Source organism: Pseudopipra pipra, chromosome 12, assembly GCF_036250125.1.
Source record: "Pseudopipra pipra isolate bDixPip1 chromosome 12, bDixPip1.hap1, whole genome shotgun sequence".
NCBI classification, from domain to species: Eukaryota; Metazoa; Chordata; class Aves; order Passeriformes; family Pipridae; genus Pseudopipra; species Pseudopipra pipra.
Window position 1 is genome coordinate 7168896 of NC_087560.1, and position 16784 is coordinate 7185679.

General features: G+C 38.7%; 1 long non-coding RNA gene across 2 annotated transcripts in view; it reads left to right on the top strand.

Annotated features, from left to right (window-relative positions):
* The window catches only part of LOC135420587 (uncharacterized), a 54101-nt gene extending 37955 nt beyond the window's left edge, over nucleotides 1–16146 (top strand). For both annotated transcript variants that reach the window (XR_010433610.1, XR_010433611.1), the window contains 4 exons: nucleotides 1477–3149; nucleotides 5278–5443; nucleotides 12741–12852; nucleotides 13418–16146. This is a non-coding gene — a long non-coding RNA (uncharacterized LOC135420587). The remainder of the gene's footprint in view (nucleotides 1–1476; nucleotides 3150–5277; nucleotides 5444–12740; nucleotides 12853–13417) is intronic.
* The last annotated feature ends 638 nt before the right edge of the window (nucleotides 16147–16784 follow it).

Consider the following 16784-nt stretch of genomic DNA (forward strand, 5'->3'; position numbering starts at 1 on the left):
TTTGGACCTAAACTAGAGATCAGAGTGGAAGGGAGAGTTTGAGAAGGAAGAAGGAGCAAAGAAAGATTAATACCTTTATTTATAACAGCATTTATAACGGCATTTTAGTGTGTGCTCAGAAAGGAATGAGAACGATTTTAAATTCAGCCTTTAAGATGAAACTTTTCATGTTCTCCTAAATATGGATCATCCTTCAGTGTATTTCTATGGAAGTCCACCCCTCGCTTTTAACAGAATGTTAAATCCCTGCATCACATTCTGACTGTGCCGGGGGAAGCTTTTCTGATGCTCTGTCCAGGTCCTGCAGCAAATCAACAAGCCAGGTCACAAACTCTCTTTTAGCTGCAGACTTCTCAAGGTCTCTTTTCTTACCCCCAAAGCAGACTCTGTTGTGAGGTGGAGGTTTGTGCACCCAAGCATGGGATCGCCCTAACCTGTTCTGATGAATTTGCAGGACAGAAAATGTCCCCAAACGTTTTGCTGTTTGGACTATGGGTCAAATTTGCATTGATTTCCCTGGCATGAGTCAGAAATGGCTCTGTTACATCAGTGTAAATTGGATAAGCCCTACTGGCCTCAGTGGGATGATGGAATTTGTCCCATTGCTTTACAACTGTGCTATTGAAACAGTCACTCTTCTGGCTGCAAGGAGTAATATAAAAAAAATAAAATTTACATATGTTGGGATGTGCTCTGGATAGCAGTTTAACAAGATAGGAATCAGACTTAATCTTGTTTTGTACTATGCTCCTGACAACATGCATGTGGCAGCACTAAAGAAAAAAGAACCCTCCTCATTATTCTCAGTGTGTTTTTCAGCACACCTAGGCATCTGGGCAAGGAGACTCTCAGAACCATGTCAGGGCTGGAAAAAAATTGCCTGAAATGAGGTGTAAAGATGAATAAAGAATGATTTCCTTGTTTTAGCTTGAAGAAAAAAGTAGGTTGTGGGTTTTTTTTTCAGACAGCAGGAAGATAATTTAAAAAGATTTGCATCCAATGTGAACAGTTCCATGTATCTCCAATTAACAGAAAAAAATGCATCAAAATTTATGATGACGGATGCGTCTGCTTGGTCCTGTTCTCATTATACATACATCTGAAGTGGAACCAATGCCATTTATGAATAATTTAATTAAAATAATGACAAGTATTATTTTTGTAGCATGCAAAACTGTAAACATTAATCCACTAAGGCTGAGAATCATGAAATGCAATCTTAATTACTGGAAACTAGAATTATCAGCTGAACTGAGGCAAACAGGACAATTAACTCTTTAGAAAGGAGTTTACAGCTGCTAGGGTGGAACTAACATCCCAGAAGAGTTAGTGTAGTCAGTACTTTGAAGTGCACAATATTTTGGAATAAACCATAAAAGCAACATAAGATCTCTTCATTCTGCGTGTCTTTTGAATATTCTACAGCCCTCAGAAATTCTCCCAACATTTTATGTTTCTGTTGTTTTCCAACCCTAGGGCTTAGCAATAAACGTCCAAGCCGGCCCTTCTTCACAGTGGTGGCTGAACTGTCATCAGGAGAAAGCATGGAATACATGATGCCACTGGATCATTCGTCTCCCAGCTGTAACTATCAAGGTCTGCTTAACAATGAATGAAGATTCCTGTGTCTTGCACTTTCCTGGCAGGAACTTCTCTGGCTTGCCAGGTAAATACCTTCTGATTTCTCAACTGTCCCCTACTTTAAGCTGGGGACATTTTTTATAGTTTCTTCTCTGATCAGTTTTTTCCCCCTGATCCTGATGTGTTCCAAGAAAACAAGCATATTCTTTGTACTATCAGGACAAGGTGCTAGACCCTCCTCTTGCAAGGTGGACTCAGCTTTCCCCCAATTATTATTTCTAGTTTGATTTCAGCTTTCTTTAACAGTGGTACCAAAATTGTGCAAAGCTTTCTGTCTGGCTGTAGAGTAGAACACTTTTCAAACTGGGTCACCCTCTGCCAGGTGAACTTTTAGTCCAAGTTCAAAGTCAAAAGAATCAGAAAGCCAAGAGTTATCACCCTGAGGATAAAATTCACTGAGCTTTTAAGCCATAAATGCTGTGCACGGCAGCACCTCTGTTCCTTACAGCAGGCCAAAATGCCACTGTGTGCTTTGCAAGCGACACTGCCTTTTTTCTCAGGGTGTTCGTTTCTCTGCTCTTCATTCTCTGATGCCTCATTTCTGACTCATCCCATGAACCAAGCCAAGGAAGAACGGGAACGAGAGCTGAGGCTTCATGTTTGTCTTCCCTGCTGTCCCTGTGTGCTGGGAGCCAAGAGTTTCCTGGTTCTGTAACTCTGTAAATGGCAACAGACTTACAAAACAAGGAAAAACGTGATTCTGTGGGGCTGAAATTCTGATCCCAATTCACAAATGCAATAGACAAATTTAGATTACATTTGCACTCTTTGAGTGAAGGGGGTGATTTAATCTCTGCTAGAGTGTTTTAAGAGTTCAGATTTTTGAATATGGAATAATTATTAAATTACGTGAAATATTAACCGGCATCACCAGTTTTCATTTAAAACGGTTTGAAACGAGAACGAAACGAAGAAGTTGTCTCATATCACCAATAAAACTCACGGACCAGCCAAAAAATCTTAGTGAAGTGCCACCCAGTGGCTGCGGAGCGACATGGCCGCACCTGCGCCAGGGCAGTGCCCAGCAAACGCCATGGAATTTGGAAGGGAAAACACCTGAACAGGGCTTTTAAAAAACTCTGCTGTCAGCTGCGATTTGTCTCTCAGAGCAGCGCACCCTGAAACACGGGGTAAGTCACGTTCTAACATGAGAGGTGGGTCCCACTGCAGTCCATGAAATATTAAAATGTACATCAATGGGCAAGGATTTCTGAATTTAAATTTTAATTCCAGATTTAATACTGATGAACTTTGTGAACCTAATTCCTCTGGGCTTGAGTTCCTCAATCTGCAAACTAGACACAATACAGGGATAGTTGTGCCTTTGTTAGGTCAGTTCTTATAAATATATTCTATTTTCAGATGGAAACTGCTACTAAAGAGCTTGATGTTGTCAGGTGTTTTAAAAACAGTCTTCTAATGGCAAGTAATGGAATTGCTCATACACAGGAGGTGGAGAAGCTGCTATGCTGCTCAGCCTAAAGGGAAAGAAAGTTCGCTTTCAACAGGTATTGTTGAAACAAGTTAAATTTAGTCTTTCTCTCTCAAAAATGTCTATTTAGAAGACTTTAGAGAGGACAGATTTGATTTCACTGCTGTCCCATGTGCACAAATGGTACTTGTTTCACTTTTAAAACCTGACATGCTCGTGCTGTGCAGCCTTTTTGCTAAATCAGCATGATGGGACATCTTTCTCTGTGGCTTCACAAAGGTCCCCACACAGGAGTGAAGGCACTGAGTGCAGTTCCAGAGAGTTATCCTGTGTTTCAAATAGGGACTGTGCTTAAAGTCCAATTTACATGAGTGAACTGGAGAGGCATCAGCAGGTCTGGTCAGTCAGGACCGTGTTGAGTGACACAGCTATTCTGACAGACATCTGGAATGATAGTGCTGCTTCTCTCAGCAGCACACAGAGCAGTGTGATGCTGCCAGGAATGGCAGCTGATGGGAATGCTTCCCATCTTGGTGTTTTGCTGAAAATGTTTTTCTTCTAGGTTTATTAAAAATTAATTTTTGTTTTTAAATTGTTAGCACAAATTTTGCTGCCCTTGTCATTTTCTGTGTATCTCAAAGTTTCCCTTCTCTTTTTATTTTGTGACTTGTATTTTCTTGAAAATTAATAGTTTTTTGTTTGCATGTGTGAGTCCACAAGAGATGTTGGTTTTCATCTCCCCCATCCCTCCCCAGCTCCTCCTCCTTCTCTCCCTCTGATACTCATCCAGTACCAGATTATAAATGGAAATAAAAGCTTCATGCTGAGTCTAAGTAAATACCTCAACTCCAGCTTTTCAAGAAGTCTGGGTCGAGGTTCTACTCCTTGGTTCTGGCCTAGGGTTTGATATGATGGGGTGTGAGGTGAGTCTTTCCCTTTAAACCAGTGTTATGAGCACAGGGCAGGGGGATTAGTTTGTAAAGACAACCTACAGAATATGTTGCAGTGGTGGCCAGAGAATAATCTAGTGCTGGAAAACAAAGAGAAATTACTTTCTGTTTTACCATAGGTCTTTTAAATGTTCCTGTAAAACAGAAATCCAATGACTACTGTGTTAAGGACTTGAAGCATACTGGCAAATTGCCTGATAGGGCAAATAAGGATATCTTACAATCCAGTCTTCACAATCCTTCTTAAACAAGAGGGAGCAGCAATTTCTTGCATTCTGTCATTAGACAAATATGCAATTCTGAGATATAGCAGTACTGAGTATTTTATTGAAACTTTTAGACATGAGCCTGCACTCTCCGTATGTTCAGTTAGGGTTTTACAAGCTGTTTCCATGACAAAAAGAGATTGATTCTGGAGCCAGATACTTAATTGGTTAAACCCTTTTTATTTATCAAAAACTGTAGCCAAAACACTTTTCCCTTCAACACACTAAGCAGATTCCTTGTTTATGTTTCCAAATCTTCTTTTCCAGAAACTACTCTGTTTATAAAGCTGTCTCCAAGAAAAATTATTCTTTTGCTTTCTACTTTTCTGTTGTTTCTGTTTTATTTTCTTAATTACATTACATTCTAGGATTAGAAGATTGTTTTTCAGCCATATAGAACTTCTAAATCCAACCTTTTAAAATGCCTGTTCATTTCTTCTGTGAGAGTGGATTTCCTAGGGAGTCTGTATTTTGCATGAGATGGTAATCATGGATCCAGTGGAAAGAATAACCTCCACTGCCTGTATAATTAATGCACATGTTGGAAAGTTGCTATAATCAGGAGAATCTGTTTCTGTTTTTTATTGTTTGATGGTTTTTCTCTCTTCCTTCAGGGTGAGTAAGATAGGAAAAAATACTTATCCTAATCCACTGACCAAGTGGGATACTACAGCATGCTCCACAAAGGGATGAGATGAGTGTCATCCTGTACTAGAGAATGCTCCACAAAGGGATGAGTATCATCCAGGAAGTTGTATGAAGGGAAAAGCTGTCTGTACTAAAAAGTTCAGGACACTATCTGGCCCAGCCACAATTACTCTTCAGGCAGAAATTGCTCCACAAATTTTTCAGGTTGTCACATCAGTCATAGGTCTCCCAAAAGAGATTATATTTTAGATATGCAGATAAAATACACACATTGTAATTTATGTTAACTGATGCTGAGAGTCAATGTTCAAGTGGTTTTCTTATTTTTTGGTGGCATCAGGTCACTCATGAAAGTGGAACCAGTGGAAGAGATCAGCTGAGGAGCTCCCGGGGTCCTCCCCAGCTCTCACTCTGCACCCTGGTGGAGGTGACGTGCCCCAGAGCCGTTCCCTTGCAGCTCTGCCTGCAGCACACACAACCTTTCTGTGTGGGAGGCTTGAGCACAGGTGAGCCACTTGACCTCCCAGAAGACTTACGGGGTCTGTGCCACTGCTACTATTGGTACCTGAAACAGCTGACATAAAACCTAAATTGCATCTGCTGCACTCACACTTCTCCTTGGCACCGTGGAGGAACCCAGATGGAGCAGCTACTGCTTCCCTACCCTTCCTAAGCTCCAGGGCTGCATGACAGCCTGCTTTTTAGCAACTGCTGGAGACAGGGACAGCAGGTCCAGCAAATTAATCTAAATTTTAAAGTGTGCTGTCCTTCCTGTACAAAGCCTGCCTCATAATTCTGTGCCTTGCCCTGGAGTTAGAACAGCTTTATGTGTGAAAAGCTGTCTTGTTTACATTTTAAAAAGAAAGAAATGAGAATTTCTTAATTGCTGAATATTTATTGAGAGGCAAGCTCAAACATAAACCACCTCATCACTGATCACAGTGGTGTAATTGTTATTGTGGAGAAGTTAATCTTGGATTTTTTAAAATAAAAAAAAATGTTCAAGGTCAGGTTGGATAGGGCTTGAAGCAATCTGGTGTAGTGGAAGGTATTCCTGCCCATGGCAGGGAGTTGGAACAAGATGATCTTTAAGGTCCCTTCCAACCCAAACCAGTCTGTGATTCTATGAAATTCAGAGCATATATTTCCCATTCTGGTGAGCAGAGGTACCTCTGAAGAGTGTCTCTGTGAGTTTTGGAGCTATAACTCTGCCTTTCAATATTTGAAAAAAATAAGTACTATGGTGCTTTTATTTTTTCAATCAGTACCTGATGCTCCAGATAATCCAGGTTCTCCGTAAGATACTTTTTTCACTAATTAATAATGGACTGTGAGATTTCCTAGCTGGCTGTTAAGAAATCCTTTTATTGAAGTAAAATGTTTACACAATTGCCTTGAAATTTAGGGACAGTAAAATGCATTTCAGTTGGCAGGATTTCAAACAGTTAATTCTGTAAAAGAAAAGAGGGAAGCCAGAGGGTACAGTCATTCCTTTAAACTGACCTCTCCTGGAAAGTTCTTTGCATCACCATTCAGCTGATAGGAACTGTGTGGGAGGAAGGGTTTTATTTAGAAAGATGCAGCTGAAGGTTCAGTTTATGAGTTGATAGATGTGTGCAGTGTTATTACAGTGAAGGGAGCAACCTCTCAGACCACTGTAGCTCATGTTATTTCCCAGTGCCTACAGAAACCCCTCCACCTTCCATCCTCCATGTACATTGCAGAACAGACAGGGAAAGCAAACCCTTTGACAACTGTTCAAATACCAGCAGCACTTGGTTGCAAAAGATGGCCAGCTCCATATCTCCTAGGGAGAAGGAAGGAGCACCCAGGTCTTCTCAGATCTGCCACTGGCTGCACTGATAATCTACAGAAGGCCACACTATATTAGATTTTCTTGCTTTCTCTTTCTAATTCAAAAGGGAAAAGATTGAATTTGCAATGAATATGAATGTTTCCATGGATTTCAGTGGTCTTTAAGTCAGGAGCTTGTTGTGTAATCAAACATGATGGGATGAGAAGACACGTGTTAAACAGAATGGTTTTGTCTATAATACAAAGACTGAATTATATTTAAAAAGAAAATCTGGTTGGCAATTATGTAAGACTATTTTATGAGGTTTGTTTCTGACTTTGGAAAGCATTAGAGCTTGGCAAGGAAATGTTTTGTACTAAATCCTGGCAAGCATCTTCATATGCCAAAAATGCTGTTCTATTTACTTGTAATTTTTCTGAATTCTGTAGACAGCAGAAAATACCCACATGTGTGTTTGTGGACATTTATTCTGTTGTGACAATGTAGATTCATCATGTGAATACGAAATTATTCACGAAATAGAGGATTAAAAATTAGGTATGGCAGCTATTTCACATGTACATTTTGGAAACTTCAAAGTATTCCCAGTAGGCACTCTGAAGAAAAATATACCCAATTCAGTAGAAATACTGCCTTGACTTTCCATTCACTTACATGGATTTTACATTAGTGTGACATTAATGCTTTCATTAGGCTTTCTCCTGACTTACCACATTGCAAATTAGAACAGAAGAAGGTCTATGTGCTTTTCCAGACTTTCACTGATTTTTGGTATGTTGCTGACCTTGTTGGAGAGCCATAATGTCGGAAGAATATTAATCAAATTATCATTATCAAAATGGTCTCAATTTCTTGAAGACATTTTTCATAACTTATTTGGCACCTTGGCTTATTCATGCTTTGGGTTGGAGTCTGCTGTAGGCTAATACAAATGGTTTACAAAGAGGTGGAAATTAGGTTTTATTAGAAATTTGAAGTTGTACTTACTAAAGAAAAGTTTCTTAACTGCCTTTGCAAATATATCAAGAGCCTGATGAGAGTACAGTTTTCTAGATGGCTGTAAACATATGCTGAATTGAAGTGATTTTGTCTCTCAGATTTTTTCTCTCCTAGAGCACCTGTAGCAAAGATCAGTATGAATGACTCATAAGCCAGATCTACATAAACAGTTTTAAACCCCTTCCCATACGCTGTATGAACAATTGTCTCCAAGAATATAGCATTAAAATTATTAGAGCAGGTAGTTTTAAAGTACATACTTTACGTGTAGCACATACTTTACATGTAGCACATTTTCATTTTTATGTTCTTATATGTAGGACATACCCAGAAGAGAAACTCCAAATTCATATTAAAATGGAGGTTGAAAGAAATAACTCATAGGTTCTTCACAATCAGTGCAAAACTTGAGAGAAAAGTCCTTCATTAGAACATTTATGCTTCACATCTTAACATTGTTTGGGAGACCTCAGATGTAGGTTAGTCAGTTCACAGAGTCTGAGGTCTAAAGAAGCTGACAGGTGTCCTGTTAAGATGATTTTAGTGTGTAACACATCTCAGCTAACCAGGCTGAGTGGCACAGTAAGTTTGTGGAGTCCCAGTTTCTGCTTCACCATTTGAGTTGCAAGAGCAACTGCAGCATGTTTCAATACTAAGGAGAAGTGAATAATTCTGTCTTCTGCAGTAGAATTCTGTCTCTAGTAGTGATTTTGTAGTGAGGAATGTCCAACCTTTAGTACTCAACACACAGCAATGAAAATTATATGTGCAAGTATATCAACAGCTTGTGTAGCAGCTGGCAAATTATGTGTAGGAAGGTTTGTTCTCTTGTCTGTGTATGTGTTAAATACTAACTGGTCCCCACCTTTTAAATATGAAAAAATAAATATTGAAATTCAAAGTAGTAGAAGCTCCCAGGAAAAATGTGCTTTTATGTGATATATGGCTCATATTTCGTTATGCAATGAGGGTACACCTAAAGGGTCAAGATAAGACTTAAAAATCATTCTTCACTCCCACACTAAGCATTTATTTGGACTCTGTGTGAATCCAAGGGCATTCAAATATATTTTGAAAAACATTGGCTGGCCAGCTGTCTAAAATTAGCAAAGAAACTGAGTAGCACATCAGTAGTAGTAAAAACCCTATCAAATATTTGTACTAACCAACTTCAGAAAGTATAAGAATCCTGTAGTGGATCCTTTAACTATTATTTTCTACCACATGAACTAAATATGAATAATGAAAAGAAGTTGTAGTGCATGGTTTAAATGTTGTAGGACCAGTAAAGATGTAGGTAATGCACCAAACAGAAGAAAGTACAACCTGAGAAACCATACCTTTATGTTAAGTTTATGATGAAATAATTTTGTATCAGAGTAACTTCTCATGCATTTTCCAGAGGGGAGGAGAAACAGTTTGCCTACATCCCATTACTAAATCAATCCTGTAATATATTATAAATGGAAAATTCTGATTTTAACATTTCAGAATTTCTTGTGCAAAAAATTTGAAGCAATTTGTCATTTGATAGGGAATACAGAGTTTCTAATTAGGTTATTTTACAAAACATTGCATGTAGAAGTTATTCAATGAGAGTGCTTCCTAATCCTCAAAATGTGCCTGTGTGAGCTACACCAAGTAGGTGTGCCTGTTTCAAACCCTATTTCCTGCTGTTCCTGAATACTCATTTGGATTTCCTGGACTGATGTTGGACATGACTTTCTCCTTTGCCTTTGTCTGGCCGTGTCTGGGGGGTTGATGGAACCAGCCACTCTCTGCTCTGCTGGCCCCAGACATGTCCCATCTGTGCTGTGGCTCACAGCTTCCCTCACCAAGCATCCCTCCTCTTGCTGCTCCCTGACATGGAGTTCAAGAAAGGATGGAAAGATTCCCATAAAAGAACAGAGGAATTTCTAGAAAGCTGCAAGAAATAAATAGAAAGTGAGGGGGGGGGGGGGAATACCAGAAAGCATCAGGAGCATCTCCTGAAAGCAGAGTGTGAATTCCTAGAACACTCCGTGAAAATTGGGCAGGGAAAACTCATAGAAAGCAGACAGGACATTCCTAGAAAGCACCAGGTGAATTCCTAGAAAGTATTAGGATTTCTAGAATGTAAGGGAAAGTAGTGGGGAAATTCCTAGGAATCAGTGAATGAATTGTTAGAAAGCAGATGGTGAATTCCTAGAAAGCATCAGGAACATGGATAAAATGGACTGGTATAATTATTAGAAAGCACTAGGAGAAATCAAGAGAGTTTTTCCAGTATAAGGAAAAGTGCCAGAAAATACCAGCACTGTTTAAAGATCCAGTTATCTTTATAAATCTTCAGAAAATATAATTATTTTACCTTTAAGCAAAGGATCTTGTTTGTTTTGAAAACTTGATGCTTCACTCTGGCCTTAAACAGTCTTCCTTGTCTTATTGCAAATGCTTTATCTTTCATCACAGGGAATTGCAATTTCACAGTCAGCAGCTTCTTATTTTAGATGAATGAGAAGGAATTGAAACTACTGAGCTTCAAGAAAAAAAAACTTCCTGTCATGCAATGAAGAACAGGGAAGCAGGAAAAAAGAACATAGGCTCTCAGCAGACTCAGTGAGACTGTTTTCCACAAGAAATTACTGTTTCTTAATGAATTACATGAATCTATTAAAACCTTACATGAATTACCTCAATCTATTAAACTACACTCTGCCTTTTTCAGTGTGTAATACACCAACTTGCATGCAAAGTACATGACTAGTCTGATTTGAAATGATTTAGGAGGGTGCCAAAACAGTAGTCACACACAGATATCTGTGAAGGGAAAGATGAATCTCTGAAGTAGTGCCTGCCTAGACCTGACTATTTGTATCTGTATGGAAGTTCATCCCTACCTTTGCCCTCCAAGCTCATGTTGACTGAAATGTTTTCCCCCTTGTTCTTGTGCATGACCAGCAGATTGTGCTCCTGGCAGCATCTCTGCCAGGCCCTGCTCTTGCTTGTGCTCTTCCAAGCATGAATTTCACCAGCTCAGTTTTCTTCTGTGTCTGCTTTCCCATTTATCCAGAGCTTCCCAACCACTCTGGAACAGTAGGAGATGTGAGAGCCAAAGGCACTGAGTACTTGGTGGGGAACAAAATAGAAGGATACCTCCTTCAGGGACAATTCTATTCATTTCAATAGAATTTGTGCTCCACAGGTTGTGCTAATGTGAACATTGCATAAATACCTATTTCTTGGGGAACCTGATAACCATGTTTTCATACCAGGGATGGATGATGCACTATAGGTCTTGACCTGGCTATAAGCGTTTAAAATATTGGCCATATGGAATAGTTACAAGCAGCCATATGAATCCCTTGGGACATATTCCTTCTAGATGGGAAGTTCTCCACTGTAAATGGTTTCCCTGCTTTAAGGCACCAGACTTTGAATTCAGCCTTAATTGCAAATGCGTCTAGTTAATGTTAAATTAAAACACCCCAGGAAATCTGTACTTTTCACTGTATTTGTTATTTATGTAAATTTTTGGACATCATCCATTGCTTCAAAATCAAGTTAATTGGAAACATAAAGTACCAGGCATGAACACGATCCCATCTGAACACTCTGTGTCTGACACTGAACTGTTAAACTTTTTTATTCTTCTAAGACATTCTCCAGATTTCTACCCTGTGAAATCTTCAAATGCCAGATGAAGGCACAGTCTTTTATACAGAATCTCATCATTTTTTCTGAAAACTATTCCTAGTCAGCAAATATTATGTAAACATTTAAAATCGAGTTGACATAAAGCTAAATCTATGCTCCTTTGACCTGGGGCTTTGGCCTGCATTTGCAAGGTTTGGGTAGATCCAGAGGTCAGAGTCCACATCTAAGACCATGGATGCTGAGCTGATTCACTTTTCTATGGCCTGTGGAATGTGTTTCCCTAAAGGAATGACAACCCACCATGCCGATCTGTGGGCTCTCTGTGATGTTTCAGTGACGTTTTGTACCAACATTAAGCTTTGTAGACTGCTCCCAAGTTTAATAATATGACAGCTCTCTGTTGTGTGAAACCATTTTCCCCACTGCAGCTTTGGGTAGCTTTGACAAAACATTTCCCTGCCTGACTGAAACATTTTCTTTCAGCCCAACACATTTGCCTAGAAAACAGCACAGGAGCATCAACAGTAAGTAACCAGGGCTAAGGATACAAAGAATTTAGGAACTGTCTCTTGGTTATTTTTTTTCTGCCTTTGATGAGTCCATTTGGGTGAAGTAGCTTATTCTACATGGAAATGCTTTTGCCAGCCCAGTTATATGTATTTTAAGTCACAGGTTACCTGCCAGCATAGTCAGGCCAGCTGAGCTCTAATGTGTGCACACCTTCACCACAAAGGTCACCAGCTGCCTGTTTGCTGAGACTGTGACAGGTTCACAAAATGCTGATCAAGTGAAATTCAGGCAGCAGAACAGGCCACAGCCAGTGGCTTTTTGAGACTGAGCTCCCCCATGTGTAATGTACCACCCAACCTGCAGAATCACTCGAGAATGTCAAGATTCTCTGAGACAACCAAAAATGAGATTTAAATTTGGTGTTTGTATCACAAAGAGTCCCTTCAGCAGGCCATGGTGATGACAGCAAGGGAGGAAGTTTGCTCTTTGACTGCAGGCAGTGCCATGGAAGTTTGCAGATGCTAATTTTCAGGAAAAGATGCTTTCACAGGAACGAAATGTATTTGCAGAGAAGGGCTTTTAGTCTCTCATATGGGTTTTGAAATTCTTGCAGGGTGGAGAATGGCACATGCTACAGTCAGGTAATTAAGATTCAGCCCTCAGTTGCTTAATCAAGAATTATAAATGGTAGCAACAAGTAACAGTATGTTTTTACTTTCTGATGAGAACACTAAAGTTACCTCAGGACAGCCCAGCCCCCAAACTGGGGCAAAATCTTTGCTTTGGAACTTTATTTCTTCAGAAGTGATCATAGTTTTAGGGTTCACTGTCTTTCTCCACAGGTCTCTTTATCAGGCACCTAACTCCTTTTTGTGACTTGCCTTCTGCAATATGGGCAGCCAAGCATTGAGGCGACATCTTTATTTTCTTCTTGGACTTGCCCTCGGATAAAAGGTATGCCTTTTAAAAAGTACTTGGTGCCTGCATTACTTTGTTTTTATTTAAAGGCTTAGGCACAGCTTGTGATAAATTTTTCATTTCATGGAGTTGTTGGTTGGTGGTCTGGACTTCAGAAGAATTCAAGAGTAAACTACAGGCTATTTTTTAAAAATCAAATTCAAACTATGAAAGAAGATAAAAATTTATATCACTTACATTTCAAAACGGAATTGACTAGATCTTTTGGATTTGTACTTATAAAGACCTGAAAATTAAAATTAATTTATAGCTCTGAAAGTACTGGTTGTGGTTTTTTTTCCAAATAAGAAGATGAATATGATATTTGAAAGTGTCTTGGAGGAGGTCAAATATGGTTTATATACATAAGAGGGGTTAAGTAAACTGTGTCAAGATTATCTGTGGCATGTTTCACTGGGACTTAAACATGTCATCAGGTCTTTATGGGCTAATGTTTATAAAAGGTACAAATTGCTTTCAAATGAGAGTTATCTGCTGAGGGTTAGCTGTTAAAAATGTTTACCTGTCTGTTTATAGTTTTCTAAATCTGTTTTGTTAACAGAAATTCTGGCAACTGCTTAAAGTATTGCACATTTCCAAAGAGTTTGACTGAAGCATATTGTTCTTGTGGATTCTTTGCTGCTATTATTGTGAGATAAACAGGTTAAATATTGACTACATAATTTCAGTTGCCAAGATTGTAAGTGGGCAACTACTGAAATATGCAAGTACATCATGTAAGTCTAGATCAAAACAATCTGACATGAAAGGAATGATCAGTTATCTATAATATGTGTGGATCCCTCAGAAAATGCAGTTATATTCTAGGAGGTTCTGAGATAAAGTAGGTAGATGTTTTGTGTGTGTAAATTAGTGCACTGCACTGATTCCTCTAACAAATATGGAGCTGATCAATTAATACGGTCTGCAGTTCAAAACCATGGCCCTCCAGTGGCTCCAAAGGGTTGGGGAGATTTTTAGGAAACCTAAAAATTCTAATGCATGTCTTGAATTTGGGGATATCCCCAGTCCATTTGGTATGACTCAGGTCTCAAAACACTTTGATGTTTTTATTTTCTTATATGAACTTTAAATCGCGGATGTAAGTTTTTAATAATTTACAGAACTTAGAGAATTTTGGAGTAACTTTTCATACTCTTATATGTACTTCAAACCATGAATAAGTCTGCTTTGGGGCAAATTTGTGAGGACATGATTTGATATGAGTTCTAAGTCTTTCTCTGAATGCAAACCAGAAAAGGACTTCTGGATCACAGATACACAGATGGTATTGTACCTTAATTTTCTGCTATCCTGGGAACTCATTAGTTTCTCATTATATCTTTTGTCTAAACATAATTTTGTATCAAGTAATTAAGCAATGAGTTTGCTATCCTCTTTCTCATGAGCATATGCTTAAGGGTATATACAATTCTCTATTGGTAAATGGTACTGTGGAAACATTGCTCTGGTTAAAAATCATGAGTTGATAAGAAAGAAGTTAGTGACAAGAAAGTTGTGGTCCCACAAGATAAAACATTATTTTGTAGCAACATTGGGCAATGTGCTAAAACTATACAGCTTCTTTTTAAACAGCTTTCAATATTAGTCTGCACAATTAGCTTATCTTTTCTTATAGTAAAATCATATATTTTGATAATATTTAATTTTCATAGTGTTCCTAAGCTGGCAAGGATATACACCACAGAAGTCAAGTGATCTTTTTACTGCATGGTTTACATAATTTTTCTTATATTTTGTCTCTGGAAAATATTTTCTGGCTGTATGTTATTGTTTAATCCAGTGACATTTGTTTGGACCAGCTTTGCAGTTCCTGGGCTTCTGAATTTGCTTATTGTAGTGCCTATATATAAACTGCCTGGTAACTAGAAAATTTCAATACACTGAAACATATTGTAAACGTTTTGTCCTCCATGATGTAGTATTTATGTTTCCTTTACTGCTTTAAAACAACTTCAATACTGAGAAGATACAGAGTTTGCAAGGGAGGAGGGAAATAATAGGGGAAAAGTGTAAAATGTCACATGGTATGTGTCTTTAATTCTATCATCAGAGGCTCAAAAGAGGAAAATTCAAACTTGTTACAGTTGAGATACTATCTTTTTGAAAAATTGAACAAGGAGATATTCTGGTTTATTGTGGAGCTTTCTAATAAATAAAAAAATATAATTCTGGATGAAGACCCAGTTTTAAGGCATGTTTAGTAGATCCCATAACTTTGTTCTAGCTAGCATTTAAACAGTCATGCTCCCAAATACTTCATTCATCCCAGCAACCTGCTTTATACCTCCAAAGCATTTTTTACTGTTTTGTGTTTAGTCTATTCTGGATGGGGGTATACAGGAAACCATTACTCAGGGTTCATAGGAAAGCGATTTTTCTCAGAACATTTCTTGAGGAAAGAGAGTTGTGTGAAGGTTTTCATAAATTGGCTGCTAAATTCAAAATTTCATTGCAATTTACCTGTGCCTATTAGAAATCCTTGTCCCAGCTCTGGCTGGTAACTGTCTCCACTCTTTTTTAGAGCTCTCTTGCAGTATTCAGGATATGCAAGTCGTTTTAAGGGGCTGTTCTGTTTTTCTTGGGCAAATCTGTAATTTTTTGGCCCTTCAACACTGCAGTAGGAAAATGTAGTTATCCCTTAGGAAAATCTCAGATATTGACTAAGGAGTAAACCATTAGATCAGGTTGTTGCTGACACGAGATATTCCAATGTGCTATTACAATAATGAACACTTCCTTTGCTTTAAAGATTTTATTAAGGTTCCCAGGAGGGCAAAACAACCAATCAGTTTAACAACGAGCTCTCCATTTAGCTCATGTTACCATGTGGGGCACTTTGCCACGGCCTGGTTCCTTCCCTGCAGCTCCATTAGCTGGTGGTGTAGTGGAAGCAGCCCATTCCCCCAACAGCCCCTTGCATACAAAGGTAGCTGTTCTTTTTTGTCTTTAAAAATGCTTCAAAACTGGTGACACTTCTTTATATAAGCACAACAAATACCCTAAAAATAGAATATTTTGTGTAGGACCTGGTGCTCATTGAATGAAAGACTAGTTGCACACAGTCAAGACAGGAGCCTGAGAGAGAACCAGAGGATTGCTGCCAGTTGTATTAGAAAACCAGGCAAAAGACTTGGAAGAAGAAAAGGAAACTGGTCCACTTGCAGGCAGGGTAAATATTTTAGGTGGATTTTGTTTTGTTTGTTTTGATCAGGTAAATTCATTTTAAAGCTGTATGGTTTGGCTTCTTGTGTTCCTTGGATTTCAAAGAACCACCTATGACAGCAAATGTAGCTTATAATGGCTTCTATTTTAAGGAAGGACTTTGTATTTTTGTGTTAGAACAGATTGAAATGTGTATGTGTTCATAGCCATATTCTGTTCAGCCATCATGTTTTCTTGGATCAGAAGCCTCTGATGTGCTAGTAGTATTTGCATATACATTACATTTTGGAATGGCCTGTGACTTTGAAGCATTCTTCTGTGAAGACTATTATAGCTGTGAAGACAATGGGGTTCTGAATCAAAGTTTGTCTGTTCTGCTTTCCTCCCTCAAGACTTGCTAGAGTAGCCTTTGCACTTGCTTTATCCCCTGGGATTCTGTGGTAATCTGGCAGCTGGATTCATGTATCTTTTTATTTGTGTTTCTCGTAGTTGTTCTTCAGTGCAAGCATCTTCAAAAACATGTGTTGCTTCTGTACCCTGAAAAGCATGAACCCACTGGGGATTTACACGTGCATGAGATGAAATTCTCTCTGCACTGAAGCTGAGTAGGCTTTCTGCCTTAGGTGGTAGAATGGTTATGTAGCAGAAGTCTTCTGCAGTGTGTAGCCATTGGTTGCTAATGTCCTGAACATCTGAGATGGAAATGAAGATAAAACACTTCTGGTCTTTATATTGTGCAGTTT